This window comes from Nicotiana tabacum, chromosome 1 (assembly GCF_000715075.1).
Source record: "Nicotiana tabacum cultivar K326 chromosome 1, ASM71507v2, whole genome shotgun sequence".
NCBI lineage: Eukaryota > Viridiplantae > Streptophyta > Magnoliopsida > Solanales > Solanaceae > Nicotiana > Nicotiana tabacum.
Window position 1 is genome coordinate 108,498,316 of NC_134080.1, and position 18,748 is coordinate 108,517,063.

Below are 18,748 nucleotides of genomic sequence, written 5' to 3' on the forward strand. Positions count from 1 at the left end.
TATTCCATGTTGTCTCTTGTATATGCTTTAATTGTTACACGTCCATACTTGACATCTATGCATTACTTGTTATTTGCTTTGATTTATACATTTCTCATCCAATATCTGCTTACCTGCTACATGCTTCTAATTGTATAAATTGTATATTTTTGTTGTCTCATGTTCTACTTGCTTTTACCATTCTTATATTACTTGAGCTACTTTATTATGTTATTCCGTTTATGTGGGTCATCTAGCTATTTTGGTATTATTGTTTTGCCAAGGTTCAAATTTTTTAGTATTGATTAATCTCTGTTTTTTTTGTAGTTTCTTATTGTTCAGCATGTTTCATTTCTCTTTGTATTGATATTGCGAAAATATTGATGTTGAGTTGTTTATGTTGATAAATTAATGTTGGGGGGATCGGGTTGCGCGCCGCAACGATATTAAAATGAATTAATATTGGAGGATCAGGTTGCACGCCGCGACGAATTTGATACAGTTATGTTGTGGCTGTAGAGATTATTCTTGATGTTGTGATACGAGGTTTGAGATTATGTTATTCTGGAGCTCTCTTATAGTTGACCTTCTGATCCATTTATTTGAGTTTACTGTTTTATTTCTATACCTATTTCTGTTATTATTATTTCGTACAAGTTTATTGTAAGTGTCTTGTCATAGCCTCGTCACTACTTCGTCGAGGTTAGGCTCGACACTTACAGAGTACATGTGATTAGTTGTGCTCATGCTACACTTCTGCACTTCTTGTGCAGATACCGGTGTGTCACGGCCAAGTTCACCCTCTATGAACTGTCGTGACGGCACATAGTCTCTACGACTAGGTAAGCCTAACAAATTGCGGAAAAGAAAACAACGGAATAAAACTAGCCAAAACTATAGAAAAATATCAAAAGGAAGCGTTTAAGATGTCCCTCGGCATATACAATACAACTCTCAAACTGAAACTACATTTCGCAAAACTCGGAATCTCATGAAATCACAAGCTATTGAATTACTACAAGTGTCTAACTCCAGAATGACTAAACAAAAGTAAATACAGAAGGGCTAATACTATGAGAGAGAATGGAAAGGGACTCCTCGGTCTGCGGGCGCGACAGATATACTTCGAAATCTCTGGAGAATCGCCTCGCCTCAAGGGTAGTAGGGCTGAGTCGAAGTACCTAGATCTGCACATGAAAAACATGCGCATAAAGGGCATGAGTACACCACAGCGGTACTCAGTAAATGCCAAGCCTAACCTCGGTCGAGTAGTGACGAGAAAGGTTAGAGCCCTACTGAGTTTAAATGAGAAACAAGGTATAACAGTATAGAATAAGACAGTATAATTAAGTGCAACAGTAAGAAGTAACACATGATAGAAAGAACAACAACAACTACAATAAAGACAAAATAATCACAGAAAGGAATACAGCTCAACACAGAGATAACAATCGGGGATCTTTCAGTATTTCGAGGATCTCTTAGTATCCTCAATATGTGTGTTGGGGATCTCTCAGTATCCCAAGGATCTCTTAGTATCCTCAATATACGTGCTGAGGATCTCTCGGTATCTCGTACTACAGTCCAAATCAATATATGTGCAGGGGATCTCCCGGGATACCGTCCTGTAGCCCCAAAGTAAACACACAGCAGCTACACAAAGAATACTCAATTAAATTCAATTTCATACCAAGGTAAAATAGGTATTTCTAACCTAGCATGCTACACATAATCCAAATAAGGCAGTTAGAGCAAGTAAAACAATTAAGTCAACTAGACATGCTTCCCTAAGCTAACAGTAGGCTTAAATTGCAAGTAGTATAAACAAGAAAGGAAACACAACTAAAATAACTTAATGAAAAGAGGATTTTCAATAATTAGCACAAGTACGCACTCGAACTGGCTCAAAATCAACCCGAAACCACGTTCTTTCCACGAGTACTCGACTCCAAATAGCTCAAATCTATTCAATTCAATTTCATAATGTAAATATAATTTTAAGTAACTAATTCCACAAATAAATTCTAAGCTAATACGCGAAATTAGGTAAAATGACCAAAATGCCCCTCTAGCCCACATCTCGGAATCGGGTAAAAGTTTCGGATTACGAACCCTCATTCACTCACGAGTCTAACCATACCAAAATTATCCCAATCCAATGTCAAATTCTCAATCAAAACTCGAAAATTAGGTCTAAGAACTTTTCCAAAATTTTCCCCAAGTTCTCACCCCAAATTCGAAATTAGATGATGAATTCTTGTTTAGATTAATGGTTTATAAGCAAAAAGGAGTTAAGAATCATTACCCAATCGATATCTCTGAAAATCCCTCAAAATCTCGCTCAAATCCGAGCTCCCAAGCTCTAGTTTTGATAAAAATAGCCAAACCCTCGACTTTGAAATTTTATATTCTGCCAAGATAAATCCTTCTTCGCGAACGCGGAAGGACCCTCGCGTTTACGAAGCACAACTTCGCTTGGTCCAGTCTTCCTTCATCGCGAACGCGATGTCCATGTCGCGAACGCGGTGACCAGCTTTCCTCCTCCTACGCGAACATGGGACCATCTTCGTGAACGCGTAGGTATAAGACCCCACAGCCTCGCGAACGCGGGAACACCTTCGCAAACGCGAAGAATTAAACTTCCACCAGCCCCAGCTCCTCTTCACGAACACGAAGAAGGAAACCAGAACTGACCTGCTGCAAAAAAAAATTCTGAAATTCTCTAAGTCCAAAAATGACCCGTTGAGCATCCGAAACACATCCGAGGCCCCCGGGACCTCAACCAAACATTCAAACCAATCCTAAAATATCATTCAAACTTGTTCCAACCTTCGAAACGCTCAAAACAATATCAAAACACCAAATTAACATCGGATTCAAGCCTAAGAACTCCAAAAACTCTCAAATTATGCTTTTAATCAAAAAGTCTATCAAACCTCGTCCTAATGACCTGAAATTTTGCAAGAACGTCACATTAAACACTACGGATCTACTTCAACTTCCGGAATCCCATTCCGACCCCAATATCAAAATCTCACTATCGAACCAGAAACTTCAAAAATTCAACTTTCGGTATTTCAAGCCTAAATAAGCTACGGACCTCCAAAACACAATCCGAACATGCCCCTAAGCCCGAAATCATCCAACGGAGCTAACAGAACCGACGAAATTCCATTTTGAGGCCTTCTTCACACTACTTCGACTACGGTCCAAATTCTAAAGCTTAAGCTCACTTTTAGGGACTAAGTGTCCCAAAACACTCCGAAACTCAAAACCAAACATCCCGGCAAATCAAAATAGCAGAAACAAATACGGGGAAAACAATTAATAGGGGATCGGGGCATTAATTCTTAAAATGACATCCGGGTCGTTACATCCTCCTACACTTAAACATTTGTTCGTCATCGAACGAGCATAGGTAACGGCTGCGCATAAGTAGTTTAAACACTTAAACTACTTCATACCTGAAGTAGTGAAAAGATGAGGGTAGCGGCTGCGCATATCCTGCTCGGTATCCCAGGTCGCCTCCTCGACCGACTGACCCTGCCATTGAACCTTCACTGATGCAATGTTCTTTGACCTCAGCTTTCGAACCTGCCTGTCCAATATTGTCACTAGCTCCTCAACATAAGATAGATCCTTGTCCAACTAAACTAAACTGAAATTCAACACGTGCGACGGATCACCGTGATACTTCCGGAGCATCGAAACATAAAATACCAGATGAACACCTGCCAAGCTGGGGGGGGTAAGGCAAGCTCATAAGCAACCTCCCCAACACGTCGCAATATCTCAAAAGGACCAATAAACCTCGGACTCATCTTCCCTTTCTTTCCAAATCTCATAACGCCCTTCATAGGCGAAACCTAAAGCAGAACCCGCTCTCCAACCATATAGGAAACATCACAAATCTTCCAGTCTGCATAACTTTTCTGTCTAGACTGGGCTGTACGGAGTCTATCATGAATCGAATTGACCTTCTCCAAAGCATCCTGAACCAAGTCTGTGCCCAATAATCTAGCCTCACCCGGCTCAAACCAACCCACTGGGGATCTACACCGCCTACCATATAAAGCCCCGTACGGTGCCATCTGAATGCTGGACTGATAGCTATTGTTGTAGGCAAACTCCACCAATGGCAAGAACTGATCCCAAGACCCTCCAAACTCAATCACACATGTACAGAGCATATCCTCAAGAATTTGCTTAGTACGCTCGGACTGTCCGTCCATCTGAGGGTGAAATGATAGACTCAACTCCACCCGAGTACCCAACTTACGTTGTACGACCTTTTAGAACCGTGATGTGAACTAAGTACTTCTATCCGAAATGATGGAAACTGGAATACCATGCAGACGAACAATCTCCCGGATATAAATCTCTGCCAACCGCTCCGAAGATTAGGTAGTACATACAAGAATGAAGTGTGCGAACTTGGTCAGCCGATCCATAATAACCCAAATGGCGTTGAACTTTCTCAGAGTCCGTGGGGTCCAAATACGAAATCCATGGTGATCCGTTCCCACTTCCACTCCGGAATCTGTATCTGCTGAAGCAACCCACCCGGTCTATGGTGCTCATACTTCACCTACTGATAATTGAGGCACCAAGCTACAAACCCAACAATATCTTTCTTCATCCGCCTCTACCAATAGTGTTGTCTCAAATCCTGGTACATCTTCGCGGCACCCGGATGAATGGAATACCGTGAACTATGGGCCTCCTCTAAAATCAACTCCCGAAGCCCATCAACATTGGGTACACAAATACGACCCTGCATCCTCAATACCCCATCATCACTAATAGTCACATCTCTAGCATCACCGTGCAAAACCTTGTCCTTGAGTACAAGCAAATGAGAGTCATCAAACTGACGCTCCTGGATACAATCAAACAAGGAAGACCGGGAAATCACATAAGCTAGAACCCGAGTGGGCTTCGAAAGATTTAATCTCACAAGCTGGCTGGCTAAGGCCTGAACATCCATCGCCATGGGCCTCTACGCTGCTAGTAAATAAGCCAAAGTCCCCAAACTCTCTGCCCGCAACTCAAAGCATCGGCCACCACATTGGCCTTGCCCGGGTGATACAAGATAGTATATCATAGTCCTTCAGTAGCTCTAACCATCTCCTCTGATGCAAATTAAGATCCTTCTAGTTGAACAGATGCTGCAAACTCCGGTGATCAGTATAAATCTCATAAGGCACACCATACAAATAATGACGTCAGATCTTCAAGGCGTGAACAATAGCAGCTAACTCGACGTCATGGACTGGATAATACTTCTCATGTACCTTCAACTGTCTAGACACGTAGGCAATCACCCTACCTTCCTTCATCAACACCGCTCCAGGGCCAATCCTCTAGGCATCACAATAGATAGTATAATACCCCGAACCTGTAGGCAATATCAAAACTAGGGCTGTAGTCAAAGCTGTCTTGAGCTTCTGAAAGCTCGCCTCATACTCTTCTATCCACTAGAACGAAGCACTCTTCTAGGTTACCTGGTCATAGGGGTGGCAATAGATGAAAACCCCTCAACAAAATCGACGGTAATAACCCGCAAAGCATAGAAAACTACGAATCTCTGTAGCCGAGGACAGTCTGGGCCAACTCTGCACTGCCTCCACTTTCTTCGGATCCACTTGAATACCCTCACTCGATACCACGTGGCCTAAAAATGCCACGGAATCCAACCAAAACTCACATTTTGAGAACTTTGCATATAACTTCTTTTCCCTCAAAGTCTGAAGCACTGTCTTCAAGTGCTGCTCATGATCTTCCCGACTCCGGGAGTATACCAGAATATCGTCAATAAAGACAATGACAAACGAGTCAAGATATGGCCGGAACACACTGTGCATAAAATTCATGAAGGTTGTTGGGGCATTGGTCAGCCCAAATGACATAACAAGGAACTCGTAATGACCATATCGAGTCCTGAAAGTAGTCTTTGGGATATATGACTCCCGAATCTTTAACTGATGGCAACATGAACGCAAGTCAATCTTAGAAAACACTCGTGCACCCTATAGTTGGTCAAACAAATCATCAATACGAGGCAAATGATAATGGTTATTCATTGTAACTTTGTTCAACTGGCAATAATCAATGCACATATGCATAGAACCATCCTTTTTCTTCACAAACAAGACAGAAGCACCCCAAGGTGATACACTGGGCCGAATAAAACCCTTATCAAGCAATACCTGTAACTGATCCTTCAACTTTTTCAACTTAGGAGGGGCCATACGATACGGAGGAATAGAATTGGGCTGAGTGCCCGGCAACAGATCAATGCCAAAATCAATATCTCTATCGGGCGGCATGCCCAGAAGATCAGCTAGAAACACATCAAAAAAATCCCGTACTATTGGGACTGAATCAATTGTAGGGGTATCAATACTGATATCTCTCACATAAGCTAGATATGCGTCACACCCCTTCTCAACCATACACTGAGCCTTAAGGAATGAAATAACTATACTAGGAGTATGATCTAAGGAACCCCTCCACGCTACTCACGGTGCACCTGGCATAGCCAGCATCACGATTAAGGCGTGACAATCAAGAATAACATAATGGGGCGACAACCAGTCCATGCCAAAGATAACATCAAAATCTACCATGCTGAGCAATAATAAATCGGTTGTTGTCTCAAAACCACTAAGAGTGACCACACACAATCAATAAATGTGGTCCACAACAAGAGAATCTCCCACAGGAGTAGAAACATAAACATGGGAACTCAAAGAATCCCGAGATACACCCAAATGCAGGGCAAAATAAGAAGACACATAAGAATAAGTGGAGCCTGGATCGAATAAAATCGATACATCCCTATGACAAACCAAGATAATACTTGTGATGACAGAATCAGAGGAGGCAGCCTCGGTACGGGCAGGAAGGGCATAATATCTGGTCTGGCCTCCCCCTCTAGGGTGACCTCTACCTCCCCGACCTCCACCTCTAGCTAGCTTAGTAGGTGGGGTAGCAACTGGAGCTATAACCATAGCTTGAGAACTCTGCGGGGCACGCTGTGGCTGAGAAGTCTGTGGAGGTGCACTCCTCTCAAGTCTAGGGCAATCCCTCACCACATCACATGTGTCACCATACTCAAAAAAAGCTCTGGGAGGACGTGGCGGTTGTGACTGGCTAGGGACAGGTCTGCTGAACAAACCTCTGAAAGCACCCCGCGCAGGAGGCGCACTAGATACTAGAGGTGCATAATAAGGCTCCTGAGGCCTAGGAGGAGATGGAACACCACTGGCTGCTGGAAGAGCTGAATGAATGGGGCGACTCATATAACCCCTACCATGATGAACTGCAGCTGGAGCATGGGCACTAGAATAATGGCCCGACTCTCGAGACCTCTTGGCATCCCTCTCCTCTCTGTCCCTTGCATGCATACCCTCTATCCTCCTAGCAATGCTCACCACCTGCTGATAAAAAATATGCATCTCCAACTCATGAGCCATGCTAGACCTTGATGCTGGGAATAAGCCCCTCAATAAACCGGCGAACCCTCTCGCGAACAGTAAAAACCAAGGCTAGGGAATGTCTAGCCAAGCTAGTGTAACAGACATTTTTGGTGACTTCCTTGAAAACCACTTGCAATCTTTGGTGAATATCACTAGGCCAGTTATTTCTACGCCTTTAGAGATCACGCCTCAAGAGCATAATATGGAGGACAAACCTCCTACTTTAAAATGCAAAGTGGTTGTACCATGCGACGTAAATGGACCTCCATATAAAGAAGTTCAAAACAAGAAGGGACCTGTTCAAGCTCATCATACCAATGACGATTCCTTTCCATTAGACGTCGTTGTTCCTACCTCCAAAAAAATGCCCATAGCAAAATGAGAGAGATAGTAATCATGGAGATCAAAACGTCAAGCGGGTGAAGCCATATTCAAACAAACAAGAAGATGCTAATTTGGGTGTAGTCGAGATTACTGATAGCATCGCCAGTGCTTCAAGGACTTTGATGGTAAACTTTCATATTATCTTATAATATCCAAGTAATTTCACTAACCGTATATCCTTTTCTATGCATCCAAATGGTGTTCATATTTCAATGGCGTCATACCAAAGCAAGCCACAAGGTAGTAGTGAATCCGTGGCGGAGCCAAACTCGAGGAAATCACTTCCAATACCTAAGTCAGACTTAGAGGCGGCTTCCATTCCTAGTCTTGGAGCAAAATCGGAGCCTAATTTTCACCAACAATCAGCAGCAACGATGTCTATTTTTGATGGAAGAAAGGTTGTCTTGATACTTTACAAGGATTTCAATTTGAATGTCTGGGCTAAAATTCATGCCAAACTCAAGGACCTTACTGCAGACAATGCTTCTTCTCTTCAATTCGAGATCCAAGTGATTCTCGAGGATATGGATGGAAAGGGAGTGGATATTTCCCCTCTAAAAGACCTATTGACGTCTTTCTTTGAGCTTGCCACTTCATATGACAAGGTTATGGATATTGAAAAATCAGAGTTATTTTTAAATGCCAAGGAACATCTTGATCTTATCTTGACTGAGAATGAGGAGAAGGTCAAGAAATTGTCTGAAACCAGTTAGTCTCTCAAAGAGGCCAAGGAGAATGAAACCAAGAAACTTTCCAGAAGTAACTCCAAAGGCACATTTCAATGGATTCATCCTAAGTTGGTACCTCCGGAGCAATTCAAAGACATTGGTTATCGTGATTATAAAACGGAATAATTCCACTATAAAATCTAGTAGTATAAATTTTGGTTTGCTTATATTTTATTTTCGTTATAATATCTGGTAGATCCAATATAATTTTTTATATTAAAATTTTGTATCACATACGACGTGTGATAACAATCACGATTAATTAAAGAGAAAAATAAGTGAAATAAACAAAATTGTTCATATGCCAAAAGCCCTTTCTAGTTTTTTTCTAGAAAAGATTAAGATTTAAATTAGAAACTATAATTTATCTAGTTTAAGATTAAATGCACGTTCCAGAATATATATGTCATTTTTAATTTAATGCAATTCATTAAACAAATTATAAGTAGTAAGTAATGAGAAATTATTAATTCTTATATTACAAACAAGATATTATAAATCACAACATTACCATGTTTGCTAGCTGTAACTTGTATCTTCCTCTGTTTTGCTTGAGGATCAACTGTGTCACTGGATAGTTGATGCTAATGTGAAGCCATGAAAGGATAATACGGTTAACCGTTTTATCCGACGGTTAACCCATTTTTTATCCGTATTAAATATGGTTCGGGTCGAATATTTTATCCATTTTTGCATTACTCATTTTTTACCCGAATAGTATCCGACCTGACCCGTCCGTTTGCCACCCCTAGTTTGGAATATGGATGTATATTTAATTTGTGAGGAAAAAGCTTATTCAAACATTAGAGGCTACGAAGGCTACTGAGGTGCTTTATTCTTAGCAAGCCACTTTTCAACAAGATTTGTGAGTCATATTCTTTGGCATGGGAGGGCTGCCACGTAATCCCTTTGTTGGGGATTTAAACTTTACCTAATAATTAATTAATTAATTAGGTAATATCCCGCTACCCGATAATTAACCAATTACCCGTATAATTAAGAATTATTTCAAATTACTTAGTATACTACTCACTTTTAACTACTGAGTTTTTACACCTCGTTCCTGTATATTCTTTTACTGCGTTTGATATACTCCATGCTTGTATGTTCTTCTACCATGTTTTCCATACTATGCTCTCATATGCTTTTCTACTGTGTTCTTATATTTTTTATCTTCTACTATGTTCCCGCATGTTTCTCCTACTGTATTTTCCTGCTAAGTTCTTAAGTTTCCTTATTTTCCTTCTATTAAGCCTTGTTTAAGTTTCTTCTGAAAAATCTCTTAAGCATGTTTCTTTTATTGTTCCTATCAGTGTTTTTCTTTTGAGTGCTTCTACTGTGTTCCACATGTTACTTTGCTATCATGTTTTTCTCATGAGTTTCTGTTGATGAAAGAAGCATGCAAGAGGTTTCAACTCTGAAACCTCTGAGCCTGTTTCAACTACTTGTCTCCTCATCTCTGTACTTGATTCAAGGTGGAAACCCTAGAATTTCGGGTTCTGTCGAGGTTTGATTGCACTAGGGTTTTATTTTAGAACCCTTAACTCTTTCAGACTGACTTTGAGTCTCTGACCCGAGTTTGGACATCTTTGTTTTCATACAATGCTGAACTTTTTGCTAAACTCTTCTACACTGGATTTTTTCTACTGATTTACACGACAGTCTTCTTTCATGCTCACATGCTCCTTATATATGATGAATTTTCCTCTAAATGGTTTTCAAATTTGCAATTAGTGCAAACTTCTTTTTGAAATAGCTTGATTGATTTCTTTCCTTCTTTTATTGATTTCCTCTGTTACTCGACTTAAGTAAAACCCTTCTTCATCTATTATGACTTGGTTCATTCATACCAAATCTCAAACCTTGTGATTTACTAGTTTTTAATTAATCCTCTTACCTTATTCGCACAAACGTGTACTGTCAAAACCCTGTCCTTAAATAACCTTTATGTATTTGCCCTTAATTGCATGCTTTACACAAAGTGTTTATTCAATTCCTTTCCTTTAATGGTTTTACTTGTTTTGAATCTGAATCCCTTAATTAAGGGAAGCCTTGTGTAATTGATTGACAATCAATTTTGAAACTATTTTCTTACCTTATTTGTGTCTGCTTTCTACACTATAAAAGGCACGACCTTTCTTCACTACACTAGAGACTTCACAACATCAGAATCTCTTCTGAATTCTCACTCTCACATAATAGAACTCTCTCTTCTCATCTGCACTGAGGTTTTTACCAGACTACTGCATTTTTCTCTACTTGTTTCTTTGAAATTGGTATGTCCTAATTTCAAATTTCAGAATCCCCACAATGTGTTTACTTACAGATTTCTGCATCTATGTCTACTTTACTACTTCTGCAGAGTTAAAATACTTAAACTAGCATGTTGATTCCTTTTTGCTTGTTTCTGCTATGAATCCCTATTCCCTATTTCCCTTTATGTGCTTTGAGTTACAGTTTAAAACATAGCAATATACAAGTTATTGTCTGTGGATTGAACTTGATCTCTTAGGGGATCCTAACCTCTAAATAATGTGTTCTAGTAGGCTTATGAGCGTGCCAGCATCTCCCATTGTTGGGTTATGCCCACTAGCCTGCTTTTTACCTCTTGCAACTCCCCATTCCCTATATTCCTATGTGTGCTGTTTCCCTTTCCCTTTCTCCCTTTCACAATTCTACACTTGCACTCTCTCTTAGTTCCTAAGTTCTGCCCCCCTCTTGTGAGCCTTGCCTTGGGACCTTGAGTTCCCTCTGAACTTTGACACCTGGGGGCTGGCCCTTCCACACTGCACTTTGGCTTAATATGGTGATACATTTGGGTGTAAGCACTGCCCGGAGTTCTTAGGGAACTCTGACACACCCAAGTGGGAGAAAGGCTTTGAAGCATGATCTTTGGAGTTGGTTTACTTTATACTTCAGACAGGAAGTCTGAATCAGGCTCTCCTTGGTTGTAATTTTCAATTTCTGATGTATTGTTCTTTAATTTATTTGGACTGTAATAACTTATAATAACTTTTGGGGATGGTTAGTGAAAAGGGAAGGGTAACCATGTATGTAAAAGGGGTAGATATCCTGCTCATAGGGAATTTCTGATTCCTGCATTTTTCATATAGCTACCATGCCTATAAGATTTCTGCATTCTCATTTAGTCTCCATGTCTATAAGATTTTCTGCATTCTCATTTAGGAACTTCAACATTCTCATTTAGATACTATGGCTATAGGGACCCTGCACTTTCATGTAGATATTGTGACTTCTGCATATGCATGTAGAGAACATGTCTATAGGTTCTGAAAATCAACTACAATAGATGCCATGCCTATAGGGTTTCTGCATTCTTATTATGTCCAAAAGGCTTTTTTTTTTTAAAATCAGCAACGCATAGAAAGCATGCCTATAGGAACTATCAACCAAGTCTGAAATGTTTCACTCGCTTATAAGTCTAAAACCAGTCACAACAATGTCTAATGTCTGCAGAATTTGTGATCTTTTGTCAAAACTCGTCTTTCTTGAATAACTGACAACCTTTTTCTAAAATCAGTATACTTCACCTTTTCTGAAATTAGTAGATATCATGCATGTAGGTTTTCGTCCCACACTTAGGCAAGCCATAAGACAGTTTATGAACTGAATCAGATTTTATTACTTACAACCAGCAGGCAGGCCTAATTCAGGCTTCTTATCTGAAATATGCAATAAATCAGTCTGCCCCAACTTTTAAGTTTAATCAGACCCTAATCAGTACGTGTAAGACATGCTAAACTATATGCTTTTCTTTGATTTAAAGAGGTCTGTTTGAGCCCTTTTATTTGTTTATATGCTTCCCCATACTTGTTATATGTGTTTTGTTTGTCACCTTAGAATTTTACCCTTTTGAAACCACAAATAAGCCCAATAACTCCTCCCTCTAGGATTAGTAGTCCCAATTGCCTCTGGGGCTGATGAGATTGGGGCGGGTAATAGCATGCAATAAGTAAACGAGACCATTCCGTGCTTTAATACCTTAACGGGGTGGGAAAGGATAGATACGGATATGATGACCACGCGATAACATCACGTGTATCCCCTCACTAAGGAGTGATTACCGGATATTGTGTGGGGTGATCCATATTATTAATAAACCTAGGGCCCCTTCCCTTTGTTTTCTTTTAAATCTCTTTTTAAACCATTTATTTTAAGAAAATCAACTCTTTTTAGTTCCTTTTTCTTACTTTTGTTTTTTGGTAACCATTACGTGAAAATCCCCTCTTATTTGAAGACTTTATTTCCCTATGTGTTATTTGCACTTAAGTCACAATAATAGCTTGGCCAGAAACCACACTAGTAGATCTTGAGGGGTGCCTAACACCTTCCCCTTGAGATAATTTTAAGCCCTTACCCAATATATGGTTACTCAAAACAAACCCCTCCTAGTGTCCTAATGCACTTAAATCATTAGGTGGCGACTCTTTAACTCAAACCCAATTCCCGTAAGGGAACGAGTTGTCCTCCCAAATGTCATAAACCCGATTTCGCGAGAAAAATGGGGCGTGACAGGGTCTATTTGAACCAGCCTCTCTACCTGGATTAGGCAGGGGTAAGGTCTGCGTACAGACTACCTCCCCAGACCCCACGTGTTGGGATCATACTGGGCTTGTTGTTGTTGATGTTGTAGTTGAGAATCATTCTTTCAGATTAATTCTGAATAGCCTGAAAACAAAAACCAACGATTCACACAAGTCATAATACATCATACTATGCAGCTCAAGACTTCAAATAGGTGAACAGAATGCAAATGCTCAAAATGATCGGTCGGGTAGTTACATCCTCCCCCACTTAAACATACGTTCATCCTCGAACGTACCAAGAGTCAGTTCAAAGCCATCAAACCGGTGCGTAACCTTACGATGCATATACCCGAGGGTAATCCCACATCACCCTATTCCATATAGGACCGACAACACAACCTACTAAAGATCGGTAATTCAATCTTAGTCCATAGACCTTAGAATCTAATTTTCCAACATCCGGAATTTCCTACAAAACCCAAACCTCGCAATCTACACACTGTATAAGTCTAAACAAGCTGTATCAAGCCATAACCACAACCTATGACACAATCACATAATATACCACATAACTCAAATGCTCATAGCAATAATTTCTAATCACTGTAGCTACTTAAAATAACTTGGTACTGGTAATATACCTCATATCAAACAAAACCTCGTTCTAAGACCTTCGCACCCTGCCGATGATGAAAGAAACATGCATTAACTCATAACCATTCATCATATCAAAAAGTCACGAAACTCTCCCTCATTCGACAAGAAATATAGCCGATTTCTAAGCCAACTTACATTATCTTTCCAAATACATGGCGATCAAATCCGATAGCACCAATCCTAGATGCAACGACCTCATCTTATCAAATGCCAGCTACTCTACTAACATGCCACACCAATACTACCTAGAGCCACATAACAACTGAAGTGTACTCAAACATGGAAAATGACTCAAACGGGAGAACCATCCCGCAAGCTCAACAAGTACCACCACAACGCAATGTTAAAAACCCATCACACACCGTAGAACCATAGCACATGTATCTAACACAAAGGACCATATCTCCACATAACCCCGCTACAATGTGTGACCCTATCCAAACACTGGTCCATATGAAAAACCTCCAGCTACCCTGCTCAAAATCAATAACTACACGTAACTTGACATCAAGTACCCAAGGTACATGAACCATAACCACGAAGAAGCAAATAACACAATGCCACACAAACCCGAAAGAACATAATCAATGCGCAATCAATCATGCATCACCCAAATACCTGTCTCGCTCAAAATCCGCTATTAGGGCCCAATAGGACCGCACCATGTGTGCATATAACCATCGAATCACAACCCCTTGTAGCAAAAAAGGGTAACTAATATAACATATCAGAACACGAATAATATCAACACAAGCCAAATGGCACATTCCTCATAATAGCAGTAAGGAGCCAACCAATCCGACCCGATGTAGAATACACATTGCATTAGGCCAACCAGTGCCTGCCCCCCCAAATCAACTCTGGTCATCCACAAATAGATAATTAAATCTTCGAAGGTCCACAACGACCTAACCATAACACATACTATCATTTGGCTGGCTTTGGCCATATCTTCACAATCCGAAACCATTAAACCTTCGAAGGTCCATAACGACCTAACCATAACACATACTATCATTTGGCTGGCTTTGGCCATATCTTCACAATCCGGAACCATTAAACAACCTGCTTCTAAGAATTCCCCATCTCCAAATCCATAGATCACACGAATCACTATATCTGATCCCAACTCCTTCGCCCAAATGTTTAACACATCTCTCACACATGATCATCCTACGAGGAATACTTCTATAATTCTCCCATGGTACCTAGAAAACATTCAAATATCAGCATTCGATCAACTAGGCGGGTACTGCAATACTATTGAAGCCTCCGCATGACGAAACACAACGCGCCTTCTGAAATGTGCACCTTTCTCCGGCAATATCAAGTAGTAATATCATTTACCTAGTAATCTGAAATCGTCCATGTTGTATAAGAATTCATGACCTTCTCTTCAAAACTAAATCGTGGCCTTTCGTATGCAAATCTCAATCCCCCACAACACACCATATCTATCATATCATCATATGAAAAGTATGAAAATCTTTTAATCAACTCTTAGTCACAATTATACTACATACTAGATTAACCAGGAACCATACATTTGGTCCCATCCAGGAGAAAACCATAACACGTAACATGCTCCTTATGCCAGTAGGAAATATCCCTCTTAAACTGTAGTAGTAACCATCAAGAAATATTTGAAACACATTTACACATAACCAAGCCATCAGAACCGAATATCTCTAACTCAACCAAGCCACGCAGGTCACCAAACCCAAGATTGTTGCCACAAAACACCTATAGAGACTCACCACATCATAAATACCCAAAGAACCAATCATATCCATTACAATGATAATCCAACCTACTACCAAGCTATCCTATTTCTCCAAGTTCCTTTCGAATTGCTGTCATGACCAGGATTTCCCACCATCGGGATTGTGATGGTGCCTAACTCTTAGAATGCTAGGCAAGCCAACAGATAAAGATCTAACACGCTAATATCTATTCAAAATAGTGAATAACAATAATTTAAACAAAAATAAAGTAAAAAGTGCGGAAATTAATAATAGACTATACACTATTACACGACTACCCAAAATCTCGTGTCACAATCCACAAACTTCTAAGAGTTACTACAAATACTAGTTTAAAGAAAATACATCTGTTCTCAAAATGAAAGAAAACAGGGAAACTAAGATAAATTGAAGGGGACTCCAGGGTCTGCGAATGCCGGCAAATCTACCTTGGGTCTCTTGATAGACGGAAGGCAGCAATGCAACTCTGATCAACGAGGTCCGGTACCGAAATCTGCAAAGAAAGTGCAGAGTGCAGTATCAGTACAACCTACCCCATGTACTGGTAGGTTCCGAGCCTGACCTCGACGAAGTAGTGATAAGGCTAGGACATGACAATAACATGAACTTGTGCAGTTAAAACATATACGAGAAAATAATAGCAAACGAAAATTTAATAGATAATAATGGTAAGGGGGAAAATATGCTGAGGAGAAATATCAAGTCCTGAAAATAGTACAGTAATGAAATGCAATAATTATCATGCTTTACACCAACAGAAATAATAACATGGCAAACATGTGCACGCCATCACCCTTCGTGCTTGTACTCTCGTCTTTACCGCAAGAAACAATACAAATGACATGGAATCACCCTTCGTGCATTAACGCTCTCATAACATGGACGTCATCACCCTTCGTGCATTAACACTCTCAGAATATAGCACGGCATCACCCTTCGTGCATTAACAATCATAGAATATGGCATGACATCACCCTTCATGCATTATCACTCACTCACAAAATATTGCACGACATCACCCTTCGTGCCTTACACTCTTCCTCACCCAAACAACAGAACAATAACAACCCGGCAAGGTAATTATCAATAACCAACCTCATTTCAATATTTAACTTCACAGTATAAATCTCAACTTGTGTCAATACTCAACTAATATCAAATTCCAAGAAAACATGATAAGATTAGTTTAACATGAAGAATAACCAGTTTAAGCATGAACAATACGAATAAAGAATACAACAGTCAGAAGGATAAGACTCACTCGCATGCTATGACCCGACAACAACGTAAAGATACTCGTCACCTCACCTATATATCGTACTCTAAAACCAAACACAGAGAAAATAAGACAACTTTACCTAATCCCTCAAGGTAAGGATAGCCACAACACTTACCTCGATTCCATGGTCGAACTCAATCCTCAAACACCGCTTTTCCCTTAGTTTCCACCTCCAAACAACCCGTATCTAGTCCTAGTTAACTTAATAATATCAAGTATCTCTAAAGAAATCAATTCCAATGCAGAATTACAAGTTTCCCAACATTTTCCCCAAAAGGTCAAAAACCGACCCCGGGCCCGCTTGGTCAAAACTTAATGTTCGGACCAAAACCCATTCACCTACCAGCCCAAATATGGAATTAGTTTCCGAATCGGACCCCAAATCGAGGTCTAAATCCCAATTATATAAAAATTCCTAATTCTACCCAAACCCCAATTTCCACCATGAAAACCCTAGATTCTTGGATCACAGTTGCTGAAATGCAATGGGTAATTGAAAGAAAGTAGTTTAGAATCATTTACAAACACTTTGGGAAAGAATTTGTCACTTGAAAATCGCCTCTATGCCTCCTAATTTTTGAAAATATGAAAAAATGGCTCATTCTCGTTTCTTCTTCTGTTTTAAGTGCTAGGCGACAGTGTTCATCGCGATCGCGTGAGCGCTGTCATGCTTATGAAGAGTAGCCTCCTAAGGACTTACGCGATCGCGGGAAAGGGTACGTGTTCGTGAAGGTTTAGCTCTCCCTACCTTGGCATTCACGATAGCGTTCGCATAGGGTTTCCCCAGGTCCCCTGACCGTCAGCTACGCGTTCGTGGTCGACCGCTCGCGTATGCATAGAGCAATTCCCCCAAATGCTCCGTGTTCACGACCCTAGTCTCGCATTCGCATAGAGTGAAGTCCTCCCCAGCTAGTTTCGCATTCGCGATAGCGAGAGTGACTATGCGATCGCGAAACACAATGTAACAGACACTAGATACAACACTCTCACACCAGATTTTCTAAGTCCAAAACATCACGTAGCCTATCCGAAACTCACCTGAGCCCTCGGGGCTCCAAACAAAACATGCACACAAGTCTTAAAACTTTATACGGACTTACTCGCCCGATCAAATCGCCAAAATACAACCTAGAACTACGAATTTAGCATCAAATTGCATGAAATTTTTAAGAAAGTTCAAAAGTTCTATTTTCTCAACCATAGGTTCAAATCACGTCTAATCAGTCTCGTTTCTAACAAAATTTCACTGATAGGGTATAAATATCATAACAGACCTATACCGGGCTCCGGAACCAAAATACGGACCCAATACCAATGAGATCATCTATTAACCATTTTCTCAAAATCATTATAATTTTAGTTTAACAATTTTCATCAAAAACTCATTTCTCGGGCTAGGGACTTCAGAATTCAGTTCTGAGCATATGCCCAAGTCCCATATTTAACTACAGACACTCCAGGACCATAAAATATGAGTCCGGGTCAGTTCACTCAAAATATTGACCAAAGTCAACTAAAATCACCTTTTAAAGGCAAAATTTATTATTTTCTCAAATCTTCACATAAAGGCTTTCTGGTAACACGCCTAGACTTCGCATGCAAATCGAGGAGAAATAAGATGAGGTTTTGAAGGCCTCATAACCCTAAATTGGGTTCTAAAACACGATATGACCTTTTGGGTCATCATATTCTTCACCTCTAAAACAACTGTTCGTCCTCGAACGGACATAGAAAAGTACCTGAGCTAGAGAAAAGATGGGGATATCTACTCTGTACATCGGACTCAGACTCCCAGATAGATGCCTCAATAGGCTGACCACTCCACTGCACACGAACCGAAGGATAACTCTGACCTCAATTGACGAACCTGCCAGTCTAGAATAGCTACTGCCTCCTCCTCGTAAGTCAAATCCTTGTCCAACTGGACAAT